Genomic DNA, 17,431 nt, shown 5'->3' with positions numbered 1-17,431 from the left:
GTCTCATGCGTTTTAGTGGTGAAAAGATAATTTAAAAAATCGTACTGGAAATGAGTTTAATCACAGGGTACTTTCTTTGTATATATTCGACTATACGGGCCAAGCCCGGGATTTACGGGAAGTCGCGGGTTTTCGTTTGCCGGCGATTAAACTTCTTTTATTCAGCGTCTCATCAAAAATGAAAACATTTTTGAAAACTACAAGTCTCATGCGTTTTATTGGTGAAAAGATAATTTAAAAAATCGTTCTGGAAATGAGTTTACTCACAGGGTACTTTCTTTGTATACTTTTGACTATACGGGCCGAGTCCTGGATTTACGGGAAATCGCTGGTTTTCGTTTGCCGGCGATTAAACGTCTTTTATTCAGTGTCTCATCAAAAATGAAAATATTTTTGAAAACTACAAGTCTTATGCGTTTTAGTGGTGAAAAAATAATTTAAAAAATCGTTCTGGAAATGAGTTTACTCCCTGGGTAGCTGGTTTTCGTTTGCCGGCGATTAAACTTCTTTTATTCAGCGTCTCATCAAAAATGAAAACATTTTTGAGAACTACAAGTCTCGTGCGTTTTAGTGGCGAAAAAATAATTTAAAAAATCGTTCTGGAAATGAGTTTACTCCCTGAGTACTTTCTTTTTATACCTTTGACTATACGGGCCGAGTCCGGGATTTACGGGAAATCGCTGGTTTTCGTTTGCCGGCGATTAAACTTCTTTTATTCAGCGTCTCATCAAAAATGAAAACATTTTTGAAAACTACAAGTCTTATGCGTTTTAGTGTTGAAAAAATAATTTAAAAAATCGTTCGGGAAATGAGTTTACTCCCTGGGTAGTTTCTTTGTATACTTTTGACTATACGAGCTGAGTCCGGGATTTACGGGAAATCGCGGGTTTTCGTTTGCCAGCGATTAAACTTCTTTTATTCCGCGTCTCATCAAAAATGAAAACATTTTTGAGAACTACAAGTCTCATGCGTTTTAGTGGCGAAAAAATAATTTAAAAAATCGTTCTGGAAATGAGTTTACTCCCTGAGTACTTTCTTTTTATACCTTTGACTATACGGGCCGAGTCCGGGATTTACGGGAAATCGCTGGTTTTCGTTTGCCGGCGATTAAACTTCTTTTATTCAGCGTCTCATCAAAAATGAAAACATTTTTGAAAACTACAAGTCTTATGCGTTTTAGTGTTGAAAAAATAATTTAAAAAATCGTTCGGGAAATGAGTTTACTCCCTGGGTAGTTTCTTTGTATACTTTTGACTATACGAGCTGAGTCCGGGATTTACGGGAAATCGCGGGTTTTCGTTTGCCAGCGATTAAACTTCTTTTATTCCGCGTCTCATCAAAAATGAAAACATTTTTGAAAACTACGAGTCTCATGCGTTTTAGTGGTGAAAAGATAGTTTAAAAAATCGTTCTGGAAATGAGTTTACTCACAGGGTACTTTCTTTGTATATATTCGACTATACGGGCCAAGCCCGGGATTTACGGGAAGTCGCGGGTTTTCGTTTGCCGGCGATTAAACTTCTTTTATTCAGCGTCTCATCAAAAATGAAAACATTTTTGAAAACTACAAGTCTTATGCGTTTTAGTGGTGAAAAAATAATTTAAAAAATCGTTCTGGAAATGAGTTTACTCACAGGGTACTTTCTTTGTATACTTTTGACTATACGGGCCGAGTCCTGGATTTACGGGAAATCGCTGGTTTTCGTTTGCCGGCGATTAAACTTCTTTTATTCAGCGTCTCATCAAAAATGAAAACATTTTTGAGAACTACAAGTCTCGTGCGTTTTAGTGGCGAAAAAATAATTTAAAAAATCGTTCTGGAAATGAGTTTACTCCCTGAGTACTTTCTTTTTATACTTTTGACTATACGGGCCGAGTCCGGGATTTACGGGAAATCGCTGGTTTTCGTTTGCCGGCGATTAAACTTCTTTTATTCAGCGTCTCATCAAAAATGAAAACATTTTTGAAAACTACGAGTCTCATGCGTTTTAGTGGTGAAAAGATAATTTAAAAAATCGTTCTGGAAATGAGTTTACCCACAGGGTACTTTCTTTGTATATATTCGACTATACGGGCCAAGCCCGGGATTTACGGGAAATCGCAGGTTTTCGTTTGCCGGCGATTAAACTTCTTTTATTCAGCGTCTCATCAAAAATGAAAACATTTTTGAAAACTACAAGTCTCATGCGTTTTTGTGGTGAAAAGATAATTTAAAAAATCGTTCTGGAAGTGAGTTTACTCCCTGAGTACTTTCTTTGTATACTTTTGACTATACGGGCCGAGTCCTGGATTTACGGGAAATCGCTGGTTTTCGTTTGCCGGCGATTAAACGTCTTTTATTCAGCGTCTCATCAAAAATGAAAACATTTTTGAAAACTACAAGTCTCATGCGTTTTAGTGGTGAAAAGATAATTTAAAAAATCGTTCTGGAAATGAGTTTACTCCCTGAGTACTTTCTTTGTATACTTTTGACTATACGGGCCGAGTCCTGGATTTACGGGAAATCGCTGGTTTTCGTTTGCCGGCGATTAAACGTCTTTTATTCAGTGTCTCATCAAAAATGAAAACATTTTTGAAAACTACAAGTCTTATGCGTTTTAGTGGTGAAAAGATAATTTAAAAAATCGTACTGGAAATGAGTTTAATCACAGGGTACTTTCTTTGTATATATTCGAATATACGGGCCAAGCCCGGGATTTACGGGAAATCGCGGGTTTTCGTTTGCCGGCGATTAAACTTCTTTTATTCAGCGTCTCATCAAAAATGAAAACATTTTTGAAAACTACAAGTCTCATGCGTTTTATTGGTGAAAAGATAATTTGAAAAATCGTTCTGGAAATGAGTTTACTCCCTGAGTACTTTCTTTGTATACTTTTGACTATACGGGCCGAGTCCTGGATTTACGGGAAATCGCTGGTTTTCGTTTGCCGGCGATTAAACGTCTTTTATTCAGCGTCTCATCAAAAATGAAAACATTTTTGAAAACTACAAGTCTTATGCGTTTTAGTGGTGAAAAAATAATTTAAAAAATCGTTCTGGAAATGAGTTTACTCCCTGAGTACTTTCTTTGTATACTTTTGACTATACGGGCCGAGTCCTGGATTTACGGGAAATCGCTGGTTTTCGTTTGCCGGCGATTAAACTTCTTTTATTCAGCGTCTCATCAAAAATGAAAACATTTTTGAGAACTACAAGTCTCGTGCGTTTTAGTGGCGAAAAAATAATTTAAAAAATCGTTCTGGAAATGAGTTTACTCCCTGAGTACTTTCTTTTTATACCTTTGACTATACGGGCCGAGTCCGGGATTTACGGGAAATCGCTGGTTTTCGTTTGCCGGCGATTAAACTTCTTTTATTCAGCGTCTCATCAAAAATGAAAACATTTTTGAAAACTACAAGTCTTATGCGTTTTAGTGTTGAAAAAATAATTTAAAAAATCGTTCGGGAAATGAGTTTACTCCCTGGGTAGTTTCTTTGTATACTTTTGACTATACGAGCTGAGTCCGGGATTTACGGGAAATCGCGGGTTTTCGTTTGCCAGCGATTAAACTTCTTTTATTCCGCGTCTCATCAAAAATGAAAACATTTTTGAAAAATACAAGTCTCATGCGTTTTATTGATGAAAAGATAATTTAAAAAATCGTTCTGGAAATGAGTTTACTCCCTGAGTACTTTCTTTGTATACTTTTGACTATACGGGCCGAGTCCTGGATTTACGGGAAATCGCTGGTTTTCGTTTGCCGGCGATTAAACGTCTTTTATTCAGCGTCTCATCAAAAATGAAAACATTTTTGAAAACTACAAGTCTTATGCGTTTTAGTGGTGAAAAAATAATTTAAAAAATCGTTCTGGAAATGAGTTTACTCCCTGAGTACTTTCTTTGTATACTTTTGACTATACGGGCCGAGTCCTGGATTTACGGGAAATCGCTGGTTTTCGTTTGCCGGCGATTAAACTTCTTTTATTCAGCGTCTCATCAAAAATGAAAACATTTTTGAGAACTACAAGTCTCGTGCGTTTTAGTGGCGAAAAAATAATTTAAAAAATCGTTCTGGAAATGAGTTTACTCCCTGAGTACTTTCTTTTTATACTTTTGACTATACGGGCCGAGTCCGGGATTTACGGGAAATCGCTGGTTTTCGTTTGCCGGCGATTAAACTTCTTTTATTCAGCGTCTCATCAAAAATGAAAACATTTTTGAAAACTACAAGTCTTATGCGTTTTAGTGTTGAAAAAATAATTTAAAAAATCGTTCGGGAAATGAGTTTACTCCCTGGGTAGTTTCTTTGTATACTTTTGACTATACGGGCCGAGTCCGGGATTTACGGGAAATCGCGGGTTTTCGTTTGCCAGCGATTAAACGTCTTTTATTCCGCGTCTCATCAAAAATGAAAACATTTTTGAAAACTACAAGTCTCATGCGTTTTAGTGGTGAAAAGATAATTTAAAAAATCGTACTGGAAATGAGTTTAATCACAGGGTACTTTCTTTGTATATATTCGAATATACGGGCCAAGCCCGGGATTTACGGGAAATCGCGGGTTTTCGTTTGCCGGCGATTAAACTTCTTTTATTCAGCGTCTCATCAAAAATGAAAACATTTTTGAAAACTACAAGTCTCATGCGTTTTATTGGTGAAAAGATAATTTGAAAAATCGTTCTGGAAATGAGTTTACTCCCTGAGTACTTTCTTTGTATACTTTTGACTATACGGGCCGAGTCCTGGATTTACGGGAAATCGCTGGTTTTCGTTTGCCGGCGATTAAACGTCTTTTATTCAGCGTCTCATCAAAAATGAAAACATTTTTGAAAACTACAAGTCTTATGCGTTTTAGTGGTGAAAAAATAATTTAAAAAATCGTTCTGGAAATGAGTTTACTCCCTGAGTACTTTCTTTGTATACTTTTGACTATACGGGCCGAGTCCTGGATTTACGGGAAATCGCTGGTTTTCGTTTGCCGGCGATTAAACTTCTTTTATTCAGCGTCTCATCAAAAATGAAAACATTTTTGAGAACTACAAGTCTCGTGCGTTTTAGTGGCGAAAAAATAATTTAAAAAATCGTTCTGGAAATGAGTTTACTCCCTGAGTACTTTCTTTTTATACCTTTGACTATACGGGCCGAGTCCGGGATTTACGGGAAATCGCTGGTTTTCGTTTGCCGGCGATTAAACTTCTTTTATTCAGCGTCTCATCAAAAATGAAAACATTTTTGAAAACTACAAGTCTTATGCGTTTTAGTGTTGAAAAAATAATTTAAAAAATCGTTCGGGAAATGAGTTTACTCCCTGGGTAGTTTCTTTTTATACTTTTGACTATACGAGCTGAGTCCGGGATTTACGGGAAATCGCGGGTTTTCGTTTGCCAGCGATTAAACTTCTTTTATTCCGCGTCTCATCAAAAATGAAAACATTTTTGAAAACTACAAGTCTCATGCGTTTTATTGGTGAAAAGATAATTTAAAAAATCGTTCTGGAAATGAGTTTACTCCCTGAGTACTTTCTTTGTATACTTTTGACTATACGGGCCGAGTCCTGGATTTACGGGAAATCGCTGGTTTTCGTTTGCCGGCGATTAAACTTCTTTTATTCAGCGTCTCATCAAAAATGAAAACATTTTTGAGAACTACAAGTCTCGTGCGTTTTAGTGGCGAAAAAATAATTTAAAAAATCGTTCTGGAAATGAGTTTACTCCCTGAGTACTTTCTTTTTATACTTTTGACTATACGGGCCGAGTCCGGGATTTACGGGAAATCGCTGGTTTTCGTTTGCCGGCGATTAAACTTCTTTTATTCAGCGTCTCATCAAAAATGAAAACATTTTTGAAAACTACAAGTCTTATGCGTTTTAGTGTTGAAAAAATAATTTAAAAAATCGTTCGGGAAATGAGTTTACTCCCTGGGTAGTTTCTTTGTATACTTTTGACTATACGGGCCGAGTCCGGGATTTACGGGAAATCGCGGGTTTTCGTTTGCCAGCGATTAAACGTCTTTTATTCCGCGTCTCATCAAAAATGAAAACATTTTTGAAAACTACAAGTCTCATGCGTTTTAGTGGTGAAAAGATAATTTAAAAAATCGTACTGGAAATGAGTTTAATCACAGGGTACTTTCTTTGTATATATTCGAATATACGGGCCAAGCCCGGGATTTACGGGAAATCGCGGGTTTTCGTTTGCCGGCGATTAAACTTCTTTTATTCAGCGTCTCATCAAAAATGAAAACATTTTTGAAAACTACAAGTCTCATGCGTTTTATTTGTGAAAAGATAATTTGAAAAATCGTTCTGGAAATGAGTTTACTCCCTGAGTACTTTCTTTGTATACTTTTGACTATACGGGCCGAGTCCTGGATTTACGGGAAATCGCTGGTTTTCGTTTGCCGGCGATTAAACGTCTTTTATTCAGCGTCTCATCAAAAATGAAAACATTTTTGAAAACTACAAGTCTTATGCGTTTTAGTGGTGAAAAAATAATTTAAAAAATCGTTCTGGAAATGAGTTTACTCCCTGAGTACTTTCTTTGTATACTTTTGACTATACGGGCCGAGTCCTGGATTTACGGGAAATCGCTGGTTTTCGTTTGCCGGCGATTAAACTTCTTTTATTCAGCGTCTCATCAAAAATGAAAACATTTTTGAGAACTACAAGTCTCGTGCGTTTTAGTGGCGAAAAAATAATTTAAAAAATCGTTCTGGAAATGAGTTTACTCCCTGAGTACTTTCTTTTTATACCTTTGACTATACGGGCCGAGTCCGGGATTTACGGGAAATCGCTGGTTTTCGTTTGCCGGCGATTAAACTTCTTTTATTCAGCGTCTCATCAAAAATGAAAACATTTTTGAAAACTACAAGTCTTATGCGTTTTAGTGTTGAAAAAATAATTTAAAAAATCGTTCGGGAAATGAGTTTACTCCCTGGGTAGTTTCTTTTTATACTTTTGACTATACGAGCTGAGTCCGGGATTTACGGGAAATCGCGGGTTTTCGTTTGCCAGCGATTAAACTTCTTTTATTCCGCGTCTCATCAAAAATGAAAACATTTTTGAAAACTACAAGTCTCATGCGTTTTATTGGTGAAAAGATAATTTAAAAAATCGTTCTGGAAATGAGTTTACTCCCTGAGTACTTTCTTTGTATACTTTTGACTATACGGGCCGAGTCCTGGATTTACGGGAAATCGCTGGTTTTCGTTTGCCGGCGATTAAACGTCTTTTATTCAGCGTCTCATCAAAAATGAAAACATTTTTGAAAACTACAAGTCTTATGCGTTTTAGTGGTGAAAAAATAATTTAAAAAATCGTTCTGGAAATGAGTTTACTCCCTGAGTACTTTCTTTGTATACTTTTGACTATACGGGCCGAGTCCTGGATTTACGGGAAATCGCTGGTTTTCGTTTGCCGGCGATTAAACTTCTTTTATTCAGCGTCTCATCAAAAATGAAAACATTTTTGAGAACTACAAGTCTCGTGCGTTTTAGTGGCGAAAAAATAATTTAAAAAATCGTTCTGGAAATGAGTTTACTCCCTGAGTACTTTCTTTTTATACTTTTGACTATACGGGCCGAGTCCGGGATTTACGGGAAATCGCTGGTTTTCGTTTGCCGGCGATTAAACTTCTTTTATTCAGCGTCTCATCAAAAATGAAAACATTTTTGAAAACTACAAGTCTTATGCGTTTTAGTGTTGAAAAAATAATTTAAAAAATCGTTCGGGAAATGAGTTTACTCCCTGGGTAGTTTCTTTGTATACTTTTGACTATACGAGCTCAGTCCGGGATTTACTGGAAATCGCTGGTTTTCGTTTGCCAGCGATTAAACTTCTTTTATTCCGCGTCTCATCAAAAATTAAAACAATTTTGAAAACTACGAGTCTCATGCGTTTTAGTGGTAAAAAGATAGTTTAAAAAATCGTTCTGGAAATGAGTTTACTCACAGGGTACTTTCTTTGTATATATTCGACTATACGGGCCAAGCCCGGGATTTACGGGAAGTCGCGGGTTTTCGTTTGCCGGCGATTAAACTTCTTTTATTCAGCGTCTCATCAAAAATGAAAACATTTTTGAAAACTACAAGTCTTATGCGTTTTAGTGTTGAAAAAATAATTTAAAAAATCGTTCGGGAAATGAGTTTACTCCCTGGGTAGTTTCTTTGTATACTTTTGACTATACGAGCTCAGTCCGGGATTTACTGGAAATCGCGGGTTTTCGTTTGCCAGCGATTAAACTTCTTTTATTCCGCGTCTCATCAAAAATGAAAACAATTTTGAAAACTACGAGTCTCATGCGTTTTAGTGGTGAAAAGATAGTTTAAAAAATCGTTCTGGAAATGAGTTTACTCACAGGGTACTTTCTTTGTATATATTCGACTATACGGGCCAAGCCCGGGATTTACGGGAAATCGCGGGTTTTCGTTTGCCAGCGATTAAACTTCTTTCATTCCGCGTCTCATCAAAAATGAAAACAATTTTAAAAACTACGAGTCTCATGCGTTTTAGTGGTGAAAAGATAGTTTAAAAAATTGTTCTGGAAATGAGTTTACTCACAGGGTACTTTCTTTGTATATATTCGACTATACGGGCCAAGCCCGGGATTTACGGGAAGTCGCGGGTTTTCGTTTGCCGGCGATTAAACTTCTTCTATTCAGCGTCTCATCAAAAATGAAAACATTTTTGAAAACTACAAGTCTCATGCGTTTTAGTGGTGAAAAGATAATTTAAAAAATCGTTCTGAAAATGAGTTTACTTCCTGGGTACTTTCTTTGTATACATTCGACTAAACGGGCCTAGCTCGGGATTTACGGGAAATTGCGGGTTTTCGTTTGTCGGCGATTAAACTTCTTTTATTCAGCGTCTCATCAAAAATGAAAACATTTTTGAAAACTACAAGTCTTATGCGTTTTAGTGGTGAAAAGATAATTTAAAAAATCGTTCGGGAAATGAGTTTACTCCCTGGGTAGTTTCTTTGTATACTTTTGACTATACGGGCTGAGTCCGGGATTTACGGGAAATCGCGGGTTTTCGTTTGCCAGCGATTAAACTTCTTTTATTCCGCGTCTCATCAAAAATGAAAACATTTTTGAAAACTACGAGTCTCATGCGTTTTAGTGGTGAAAAGATAATTTAAAAAATCGTTCTGGAAATGAGTTTACCCACAGGGTACTTTCTTTGTATATATTCGACTATACGGGCCAAGCCCGGGATTTACGGGAAATCGCAGGTTTTCGTTTGCCGGCGATTAAACTTCTTTTATTCAGCGTCTCATCAAAAATGAAAACATTTTTGAAAACTACAAGTCTCATGCGTTTTAGTGGTGAAAAGATAATTTAAAAAATCGTTCTGGAAGTGAGTTTACTCCCTGAGTACTTTCTTTGTATACTTTTGACTATACGGGCCGAGTCCTGGATTTACGGGAAATCGCTGGTTTTCGTTTGCCGGCGATTAAACGTCTTTTATTCAGCGTCTCATCAAAAATGAAAACATTTTTGAAAACTACAAGTCTCATGCGTTTTAGTGGTGAAAAGATAATTTAAAAAATCGTTCTGGAAATGAGTTTACTCCCTGAGTACTTTCTTTGTATACTTTTGACTGTACGGGCCGAGTCCTGGATTTACGGGAAATCGCTGGTTTTCGTTTGCCGGCGATTAAACGTCTTTTATTCAGTGTCTCATCAAAAATGAAAATATTTTTGAAAACTACAAGTCTTATGCGTTTTAGTGGTGAAAAAATAATTTAAAAAATCGTTCGGGAAATGAGTTTACTCCCTGGGTAGTTTCTTTGTATACTTTTGACTATACGGGCCGAGTCCGGGATTTACGGGAAATCGCGGGTTTTCGTTTGCCAGCGATTAAACGTCTTTTATTCCGCGTCTCATCAAAAATGAAAACATTTTTGAAAACTACAAGTCTCATGCGTTTTAGTGGTGAAAAGATAATTTAAAAAATCGTACTGGAAATGAGTTTAATCACAGGGTACTTTCTTTGTATATATTCTAATATACGGGCCAAGCCCGGGATTTACGGGAAATCGCGGGTTTTCGTTTGCCGGCGATTAAACTTCTTTTATTCAGCGTCTCATCAAAAATGAAAACATTTTTGAAAACTACAAGTCTCATGCGTTTTATTGGTGAAAAGATAATTTGAAAAATCGTTCTGGAAATGAGTTTACTCCCTGAGTACTTTCTTTGTATACTTTTGACTATACGGGCCGAGTCCTGGATTTACGGGAAATCGCTGGTTTTCGTTTGCCGGCGATTAAACGTCTTTTATTCAGCGTCTCATCAAAAATGAAAACATTTTTGAAAACTACAAGTCTTATGCGTTTTAGTGGTGAAAAAATAAGTTAAAAAATCGTTCTGGAAATGAGTTTACTCCCTGAGTACTTTCTTAGTATACTTTTGATTATACGGGCCGAGTCCTGGATTTACGGGAAATCGCTGGTTTTCGTTTGCCGGCGATTAAACTTCTTTTATTCAGCGTCTCATCAAAAATGAAAACATTTTTGAGAACTACAAGTCTCGTGCGTTTTAGTGGCGAAAAAATAATTTAAAAAATCGTTCTGGAAATGAGTTTACTCCCTGAGTACTTTCTTTTTATACCTTTGACTATACGGGCCGAGTCCGGGATTTACGGGAAATCGCTGGTTTTCGTTTGCCGGCGATTAAACTTCTTTTATTCAGCGTCTCATCAAAAATGAAAACATTTTTGAAAACTACAAGTCTTATGCGTTTTAGTGTTGAAAAAATAATTTAAAAAATCGTTCGGGAAATGAGTTTACTCCCTGGGTAGTTTCTTTGTATACTTTTGACTATACGAGCTGAGTCCGGGATTTACGGGAAATCGCGGGTTTTCGTTTGCCAGCGATTAAACTTCTTTTATTCCGCGTCTCATCAAAAATGAAAACATTTTTGAAAACTACGAGTCTCATGCGTTTTAGTGGTGAAAAGATAGTTTAAAAAATCGTTCTGGAAATGAGTTTACTCACAGGGTACTTTCTTTGTATATATTCGACTATACGGGCCAAGCCCGGGATTTACGGGAAGTCGCGGGTTTTCGTTTGCCGGCGATTAAACTTCTTTTATTCAGCGTCTCATCAAAAATGAAAACATTTTTGAAAACTACAAGTCTTATGCGTTTTAGTGGTGAAAAAATAATTTAAAAAATCGTTCTGGAAATGAGTTTACTCACAGGGTACTTTCTTTGTATACTTTTGACTATACGGGCCGAGTCCTGGATTTACGGGAAATCGCTGGTTTTCGTTTGCCGGCGATTAAACTTCTTTTATTCAGCGTCTCATCAAAAATGAAAACATTTTTGAGAACTACAAGTCTCGTGCGTTTTAGTGGCGAAAAAATAATTTAAAAAATCGTTCTGGAAATGAGTTTACTCCCTGAGTACTTTCTTTTTATACTTTTGACTATACGGGCCGAGTCCGGGATTTACGGGAAATCGCTGGTTTTCGTTTGCCGGCGATTAAACTTCTTTTATTCAGCGTCTCATCAAAAATGAAAACATTTTTGAAAACTACAAGTCTTATGCGTTTTAGTGTTGAAAAAATAATTTAAAAAATCGTTCGGGAAATGAGTTTACTCCCTGGGTAGTTTCTTTGTATACTTTTGACTATACGAGCTCAGTCCGGGATTTACTGGAAATCGCGGGTTTTCGTTTGCCAGCGATTAAACTTCTTTTATTCAGCGTCTCATCAAAAATGAAAACATTTTTGAGAACTACAAGTCTCGTGCGTTTTAGTGGCGAAAAAATAATTTAAAAAATCGTTCTGGAAATGAGTTTACTCCCTGAGTACTTTCTTTTTATACTTTTGACTATACGGGCCGAGTCCGGGATTTACTGGAAATCGCGGGTTTTCGTTTGCCAGCGATTAAACTTCTTTTATTCAGCGTCTCATCAAAAATGAAAACATTTTTGAGAACTACAAGTCTCGTGCGTTTTAGTGGCGAAAAAATAATTTAAAAAATCGTTCTGGAAATGAGTTTACTCCCTGAGTACTTTCTTTTTATACTTTTGACTATACGGGCCGAGTCCGGGATTTACTGGAAATCGCGGGTTTTCGTTTGCCAGCGATTAAACTTCTTTTATTCCGCGTCTCATCAAAAATGAAAACAATTTTGAAAACTACGAGTCTCATGCGTTTTAGTGGTGAAAAGATAGTTTAAAAAATCGTTCTGGAAATGAGTTTACTCACAGGGTACTTTCTTTGTATATATTCGACTATACGGGCCAAGCCCGGGATTTACGGGAAGTCGCGGTTTTTCGTTTGCCGGCGATTAAATTTCTTTTATTCAGCGTCTCATCAAAAATGAAAACATTTTTGAAAACTACAAGTCTTATGCGTTTTAGTGTTGAAAAAATAATTTAAAAAATCGTTCGGGAAATGAGTTTACTCCCTGGGTAGTTTCTTTGTATACTTTTGACTATACGAGCTCAGTCCGGGATTTACGGGAAATCGCGGGTTTTCGTTTGCCAGCGATTAAACTTCTTTTATTCCGCGTCTCATCAAAAATGAAAACAATTTTGAAAACTACGAGTCTCATGCGTTTTAGTGGTGAAAAGATAGTTTAAAAAATCGTTCTGGAAATGAGTTTACTCACAGGGTACTTTCTTTGTATATATTCGACTATACGGGCCAAGCCCGGGATTTACGGGAAATCGCGGGTTTTCGTTTGCCAGCGATTAAACTTCTTTTATTCCGCGTCTCATCAAAAATGAAAACAATTTTAAAAACTACGAGTCTCATGCGTTTTAGTGGTGAAAAGATAGTTTAAAAAATCGTTCTGGAAATGAGTTTACTCACAGGGTACTTTCTTTGTATATATTCGACTATACGGGCCAAGCCCGGGATTTACGGGAAGTCGCGGGTTTTCGTTTGCCGGCGATTAAACTTCTTTTATTCAGCGTCTCATCAAAAATGAAAACATTTTTGAAAACTACAAGTCTTATGCGTTTTAGTGGTGAAAAAATAATTTAAAAAATCGTTCGGGAAATGAGTTTACTCCCTGAGTACTTTCTTTGTATACTTTTGACTATACGGGCCGAGTCGGGGATTTACGGGAAATCGCGGGTTTTCGTTTGCCAGCGATTAAACGTCTTTTATTCCGCGTCTCATCAAAAATGAAAACATTTTTGAAAACTACAAGTCTCATGCGTTTTAGTGGTGAAAAGATAATTTAAAAAATCGTACTGGAAATGAGTTTAATCACAGGGTACTTTCTTTGTATATATTCGACTATACGGGCCAAGCCCGGGATTTACGGGAAATCGTGGGTTTTCGTTTGCCGGCGATTAAACTTATTTTATTCAGCGTCTCATCAAAAATGAAAACATTTTTGAAAACTACAACTCTCATGCGTTTTAGTGGTGAAAAGATAATTTAAAAAATCGTTCTGGAAATGAGTTTACTCCCTGGGTAGTTTCATTGTATACTTTTGACTATACGGGCTGAGTCCGGGATTTACGGGAAATCGCGGGTTTTCTTTTGCCAGCGATTAAACTTCTTTTATTCCGCGTCTCATCAAAAATGAAAACATTTTTGAAAACTACGAGTCTCATGCGTTTTAGTGGTGAAAAGATAGTTTAAAAAATCGTTCTGGAAATGAGTTTACTCACAGGGTACTTTCTTTGTATATATTCGACTATACGGGCCAAGCCCGGGATTTACGGGAAGTCGCGGGTTTTCGTTTGCCGGCGATTAAACTTCTTTTATTCAGCGTCTCATCAAAAATGAAAACATTTTTGAAAACTACAAGTCTTATGCGTTTTAGTGGTGAAAAAATAATTTAAAAAATCGTTCTGGAAATGAGTTTACTCACAGGGTACTTTCTTTGTATACTTTTGACTATACGGGCCGAGTCCTGGATTTACGGGAAATCGCTGGTTTTCGTTTGCCGGCGATTAAACTTCTTTTATTCAGCGTCTCATCAAAAATGAAAACATTTTTGAGAACTACAAGTCTCGTGCGTTTTAGTGGCGAAAAAATAATTTAAAAAATCGTTCTGGAAATGAGTTTACTCCCTGAGTACTTTCTTTTTATACTTTTGACTATACGGGCCGAGTCCGGGATTTACGGGAAATCGCTGGTTTTCGTTTGCCGGCGATTAAACTTCTTTTATTCAGCGTCTCATCAAAAATGAAAACATTTTTGAAAACTACAAGTCTTATGCGTTTTAGTGTTGAAAAAATAATTTAAAAAATCGTTCGGGAAATGAGTTTACTCCCTGGGTAGTTTCTTTGTATACTTTTGACTATACGAGCTCAGTCCGGGATTTACTGGAAATCGCGGGTTTTCGTTTGCCAGCGATTAAACTTCTTTTATTCAGCGTCTCATCAAAAATGAAAACATTTTTGAGAACTACAAGTCTCGTGCGTTTTAGTGGCGAAAAAATAATTTAAAAAATCGTTCTGGAAATGAGTTTACTCCCTGAGTACTTTCTTTTTATACTTTTGACTATACGGGCCGAGTCCGGGATTTACTGGAAATCGCGGGTTTTCGTTTGCCAGCGATTAAACTTCTTTTATTCAGCGTCTCATCAAAAATGAAAACATTTTTGAGAACTACAAGTCTCGTGCGTTTTAGTGGCGAAAAAATAATTTAAAAAATCGTTCTGGAAATGAGTTTACTCCCTGAGTACTTTCTTTTTATACTTTTGACTATACGGGCCGAGTCCGGGATTTACTGGAAATCGCGGGTTTTCGTTTGCCAGCGATTAAACTTCTTTTATTCCGCGTCTCATCAAAAATGAAAACAATTTTGAAAACTACGAGTCTCATGCGTTTTAGTGGTGAAAAGATAGTTTAAAAAATCGTTCTGGAAATGAGTTTACTCACAGGGTACTTTCTTTGTATATATTCGACTATACGGGCCAAGCCCGGGATTTACGGGAAGTCGCGGTTTTTCGTTTGCCGGCGATTAAATTTCTTTTATTCAGCGTCTCATCAAAAATGAAAACATTTTTGAAAACTACAAGTCTTATGCGTTTTAGTGTTGAAAAAATAATTTAAAAAATCGTTCGGGAAATGAGTTTACTCCCTGGGTAGTTTCTTTGTATACTTTTGACTATACGAGCTCAGTCCGGGATTTACGGGAAATCGCGGGTTTTCGTTTGCCAGCGATTAAACTTCTTTTATTCCGCGTCTCATCAAAAATGAAAACAATTTTGAAAACTACGAGTCTCATGCGTTTTAGTGGTGAAAAGATAGTTTAAAAAATCGTTCTGGAAATGAGTTTACTCACAGGGTACTTTCTTTGTATATATTCGACTATACGGGCCAAGCCCGGGATTTACGGGAAATCGCGGGTTTTCGTTTGCCAGCGATTAAACTTCTTTTATTCCGCGTCTCATCAAAAATGAAAACAATTTTAAAAACTACGAGTCTCATGCGTTTTAGTGGTGAAAAGATAGTTTAAAAAATCGTTCTGGAAATGAGTTTACTCACAGGGTACTTTCTTTGTATATATTCGACTATACGGGCCAAGCCCGGGATTTACGGGAAGTCGCGGGTTTTCGTTTGCCGGCGATTAAACTTCTTTTATTCAGCGTCTCATCAAAAATGAAAACATTTTTGAAAACTACAAGTCTTATGCGTTTTAGTGGTGAAAAAATAATTTAAAAAATCGTTCGGGAAATGAGTTTACTCCCTGAGTACTTTCTTTGTATACTTTTGACTATACGGGCCGAGTCGGGGATTTACGGGAAATCGCGGGTTTTCGTTTGCCAGCGATTAAACGTCTTTTATTCCGCGTCTCATCAAAAATGAAAACATTTTTGAAAACTACAAGTCTCATGCGTTTTAGTGGTGAAAAGATAATTTAAAAAATCGTACTGGAAATGAGTTTAATCACAGGGTACTTTCTTTGTATATATTCGACTATACGGGCCAAGCCCGGGATTTACGGGAAATCGTGGGTTTTCGTTTGCCGGCGATTAAACTTATTTTATTCAGCGTCTCATCAAAAATGAAAACATTTTTGAAAACTACAACTCTCATGCGTTTTAGTGGTGAAAAGATAATTTAAAAAATCGTTCTGGAAATGAGTTTACTCCCTGGGTAGTTTCATTGTATACTTTTGACTATACGGGCTGAGTCCGGGATTTACGGGAAATCGCGGGTTTTCTTTTGCCAGCGATTAAACTTCTTTTATTCCGCGTCTCATCAAAAATGAAAACATTTTTGAAAACTACGAGTCTCATGCGTTTTAGTGGTGAAAAGATAATTTAAAAAATCGTTCTGGAAATGAGTTTACTCACAGGGTACTTTCTTTGTATATATTCGACTATACGGGCCAAGCCCGGGATTTACGGGAAATCGCAGGTTTTCGTTTGCCGGCGATTAAACGTCTTTTATTCAGCGTCGCATCAAAAATGAAAACATTTTTGAAAACTACAAGTCTCATGCGTTTTAGTGGTGAAAAGATAATTTAAAAAATCGTTCTGGAAATGAGTTTACTCCATGAGTACTTTCTTTGTATACTTTTGACTACACGGGCCGAGTCTTGGATTTACGGGAAATCGCTGGTTTTCGTTTGCCGGCGAGTAAACGTCTTTTATTCAGCGTCTCATCAAAAATGAAAACATTTTTGAAAACTACAAGTCTTATGCGTTTTAGTGGTGAAAAAATAATTTAAAAAATCGTTCGGGAAATGAGTTTACTCCCTGGGTAGTTTCTTTGTATACTTTTGACTATACGGGCCGAGTCGGGGATTTACGGGAAATCGCGGGTTTTCGTTTGCCAGCGATTAAACGTCTTTTATTCCGCGTCTCATCAAAAATGAAAACATTTTTGAAAACTACGAGTCTCATGCGTTTTAGTGGTGAAAAGATAATTTAAAAAATCGTACTGGAAATGAGTTTAATCACAGGGTACTTTCTTTGTATATATTCGACTATACGGGCCAAGCCCGGGATTTACGGGAAATCGTGGGTTTTCGTTTGCCGGCGATTAAACTTATTTTATTCAGCGTCTCATCAAAAATGAAAACATTTTTGAAAACTACAACTCTCATGCGTTTTAGTGGTGAAAAGATAATTTAAAAAATCGTTCTGGAAATGAGTTTACTCCCTGAGTACTTTCTTTGTATACTTTTGACTATACGGGCCGAGTCCTGGATTTACGGGAAATCGCTGGTTTTCGTTTGCCGGCGATTAAACTTCTTTTATTCAGCGTCTCATCAAAAATGAAAACATTTTTGAGAACTACAAGTCTCGTGCGTTTTAGTGGCGAAAAAATAATTTAAAAAATCGTTCTGGAAATGATTTTACTCCCTGAGTACTTTCTTTTTATACTTTTGACTATACGGGCCGAGTCCGGGATTTACGGGAAATCGCTGGTTTTCGTTTGCCGGCGATTAAACGTCTTTTATTCAGCGTCTCATCAAAAATGAAAACATTTTTGAAAACTACAAGTCTTATGCGTTTTAGTGGTGAAAAAA

The sequence above is a fragment of the Hydractinia symbiolongicarpus genome, chromosome 3, assembly GCF_029227915.1.
Source record: "Hydractinia symbiolongicarpus strain clone_291-10 chromosome 3, HSymV2.1, whole genome shotgun sequence".
NCBI lineage: Eukaryota > Metazoa > Cnidaria > Hydrozoa > Anthoathecata > Hydractiniidae > Hydractinia > Hydractinia symbiolongicarpus.
This window is presented reverse-complemented; position numbering follows the sequence as displayed.